Genomic DNA, 3,880 nt, shown 5'->3' on the forward strand with positions numbered 1-3,880 from the left:
ACATAATAAGAGATTTGAAAAGTCTGGACATTTCCTTCCCAACAGATATTAAAGGCAACCTCTTTAAGATATTATACTGAAAGGACTATCATATTTTAAAGACAAGATCACTGTCTCCACAGGTTTTTTAAAAATTAAAAAAACTATACAACTGTGTTAATCAAAGTGCTTATTTTGTACAATACAATGATAATGACCTTGAATTTCTTAAAAAAAAATTACAATAAGCTACAAGAATCAAAGAAGCAAAGTTATCTGGAGTAGTCTATATAGGAGCTCTTTGGAATTTATTTTATTGTGCTAAAATAGTGGTGCTTTTAGGATTTACGCTATTGTACTCTCCAATACAAAGTATGGAGCATGTTAAAGTATGTATTACACCATTTTCATACATGTGCATCATTGGTGGATGAAGAATGTCTCTTAGCAATAATACTGGATGTAGCCTCTGGTTTTACCAGCTGCATACTCTAGGACTATTATATAAGTAAAAATCTCTCTTGTGATACTGGAAAGTGATTGGAATGTGCAAACTGACATAGTAGCTTTCATCCGCCTCTTAAAGGATACCACCACAGGAAGTCCATTTAAGATGTTGGTAGGTTTAACAAAGCTGGGATGCTGGCACTGTTGAATTGCGCAACAGTTCTTCAGACCTAGCTCAGAGCTACGATGCATTTTGTATATTAAAGTAGCTGACATGATGACATTTTACGAGGCTTCCCAGGCACTGCAGTTTTTCTGTTAATTTGCCACACTAGGTCATAAAAGATCTCATTAACATTTATTTTTGATTTTGCAGAAGATTCTAAGAATGCACAGTTATTCCATTGTCTTGCTAGATTTTCACCTTGTTCCTTTCCTACAACTCTTTCATCTTCTAAGTCACACTTATTACCGACCAGAATCATTGGAACATCATCAGTGTCTTTAACTGGAAGAATCTGTTCTCTCAGATCTTGCAAGTCATTAAATGTGGACTGTGCTGTGATTGAATAAACTAATGCAAAGCCTTGCCTGTTTTTCACGTATAAATCCCTCATTGCTGTAAATCGTTCCATTCCTACAGTATCCAAGATTTCAAGCATACACTGTTGTGCATCTACTTCAACTTGCTTTCTATAAGAATCTTCTATCGTAGGATCATATTTTCAACAAAAATTCCTCGAACAAATTGTACAGTCAGAGCAGACTTTCCAACACCTCCTGAGCCAAGAACGACTAGCTTATACTCACGCATGATGCAAACCCATCAAACTGAGTACCTCTCACACTGTCACCGGGTCCCCGCAGCCAGCGTCGCCCTGCGCTTCCTCTGGGTCCCTACTCCTGGAGCCACGGCAGTCCTGCTGCTGCCGCTGCCACTGCTCTGGCTGGTTTACACGCCTCTCCAGTAGGCTTTATTTCTCTTTTTATTCTGTCATTTGTTAGTGAATTGAAAAGTTCAGGACTAGCTCTGCTTAGTGTCTGTAACACTGTTTGAATAAACTAACAAAACTTTGAGTAAGACAAGGTAGCTTTCTCAGGCCTTTTTTTTCTTTCTAATATCTTTTTTTTAAATGTCAGAATATCATGGGGGTACAAATGTTTAGGTTACATATATCGCCTTTACACTACCCGAGTCAGAGCTACAAGTGTGCCATCCCCCAGACAGTGCGCACCGCACCCATTAGGTGTGAATATCCCCTCCCTCCACCATCTGCCTGACATCTGATGAATGTTACTTCCATTTGTGCACATAATTAGTACCAATTTGATAGTGACTATGTAGTGCTGGTGTTTTTCCATTCTTATGATACTTCACTTCGGAGAATGGGCTCCAGCTCCAACCAGGATAATACAAGAGGTATTAGTTCACCATTGTTTGTTGTGGCTGAGTAGTACTCCATGGTATACATATACCACGTTTTATTAATCCACTCATGTATTTATGGGCACTTGGGTTGTTTCCACATCTTTGCAATTGTGAATTGTGCTGCTATAAACATTCTAGTGCAGATGTCTTTTTTGTAGAATGTCTTTTTTTCCTTAGGTAGATGCCCAGTAGTGGGATTGCTGGATCAAATGGTAGTTCTACTTGTAGCTCTTTGAGGTATCTCCATATTGCTTTCCACAGAAGTTGTACTAGTTTGCTGTCCTGCCAGCAGTGTTTGAGTGTTCCTGTCTCTCTGCATCCATGCCAACATTTGTTGTTTTGGGACTTTTTGATAAAAGCCATTCTCACTGGAGTTAAGTGATATCTCGTGGTTTTGATTTGTATTTTGCTGATGATCAGAGATGTTGAGCATTTTTTCATATGTTTCTTGGTCATTAGTCTATCTTCTTTTGAAAAGTTTCTGTTCATGTCCTTTGTCCACTTTGTAATGAGGTTGTATGATTTTTTTCTTGTTGATTTTCTTGAGTTCTATGTAGATTCTAGTTACCAGCCCTTTATCAGATGTATAGCATGCAAATATTTTCTCCCATTCTGTAGGTTGTCTGTTTGCTCTAATGATAGTTTCTTTGGCTCTGCAGAAGCTTTTTAATTTGATCAGGTCACATTTATTTATTTTTAATGATGCTGTGATTGCCTTTGGGGTCTTCTTCATAAACTCTTTGACTAGGCTGATGTCTATAAGAGTATTTCCAACATTTTCTTCTAGAATTCTTATGGTTTTATGCCTTAGGTTTAAGTCTGTTACCCATCGTAAGTTGATTTTGTGAGAGGTGAGAGGTGCAGATCCTGTTTCAGTCTTCTAAATGTGGCTATCCAATTTTCCCAGCACCATTTATTGAGTAGGGATTCTTTCCTCCAGTGTGTGTTTTTGTTTGCTTTGTCAAAGATCAGGTGGCTATATGAGGATGGTTTTAAAACTGGGTTCTCAGTCCTGTTCCATTGATCTAGGTCTCTGTTCTTGTGCCAGTACCATGCTGTTTTAGTTACTATAGCCTTGTAGTATAGCTTGAAGACTGGTAAATTGATGCCTCCCAATTTGTCCTTTTTGCTCAAGATTGCTTTAGCTATACGGGGTGTTCTCTGGTTCCATATGAAGCACAGAATTATTTTTTCTACATCTGCGAAAAATGATGTTGGTATTTTAATAGGGATTGCATTGAATCTGTAGATCACTTTGGGTAGTATAAACATTTTAACAATGTTGATTCTGCCTATCCATGAGCATGGTATGATTTTCCATCTGTTTACGTCCTCTACTATTTCATTTCCTTCCTTAGTAGATGTCTTTCACCTCCTTAGTTAAATATATTGTAGGTACTTTATTTTCTTTGTTGCTATTGTGAAAAGTATTGAGTCTTTGATTTGGTTCTCAGGTTGACTGTTGTTGGTGTATATGAATGTTACTGATTTGTGTACATTGATTTTGTAACCTGAGACTTTGCTGAACTTATTTATCAATTCCAGTAGTCTGTTGGCAGAATATTTGGGGTTTTCTAGATATAAGGTCATATCATCAGCAAAGAGAGGTAGTTTGACCTTTATTCCCCACTCGAATGCCCTTGATTTCCTTCTGTTGTCTGATTGCTCTGGCTAGGACTTCCAACACTATGTTGAATAGAAGTGGTGATAGAGGGCAACCTTGTCTGGTTCCAGTTGTAAGCGGAGATGCTTTCAATTTTCCCCTATTCAGTATGATGTTGGCTATGGGTTTGTCGTGTATGGCCTTTATCATTTTGAGATAAGTCCCATCTGTGCCTATTTTATTAAGCGTTCGTATCATAAAAGGGTGCTAAATTTTGTCAAATGCTTTTTCTGCATCTGTTGAGAGAATCATATGATCTTTGTTTTTACTTTTGTTTATGTGGTGAATTACATTTATGGATTTGTGTATGTTGAACCCATCCCTGCATCTCTGAGATGGAGTCCACTTACTCATGATGGATT

At 37.8% G+C, this 3,880-nt stretch overlaps 1 pseudogene across 1 annotated transcript; it reads right to left on the reverse strand.

The window, feature by feature from the left end:
• Positions 1-646: 646 nt before the first annotated feature.
• LOC105826342 lies at positions 647-1,278 on the reverse strand (annotated as a pseudogene). Its single transcript, XR_001138308.1, has one exon. The product of XR_001138308.1 is annotated as a ras-related protein Rap-1b pseudogene (transcript).
• Between the last annotated feature and the right edge of the window lie 2,602 nt (positions 1,279-3,880).

This window comes from Propithecus coquereli, unplaced genomic scaffold (genome assembly GCF_000956105.1).
Source record: "Propithecus coquereli isolate 6110/MARCELLA unplaced genomic scaffold, Pcoq_1.0 Scaffold88, whole genome shotgun sequence".
Taxonomy (NCBI): domain Eukaryota; kingdom Metazoa; phylum Chordata; class Mammalia; order Primates; family Indriidae; genus Propithecus; species Propithecus coquereli.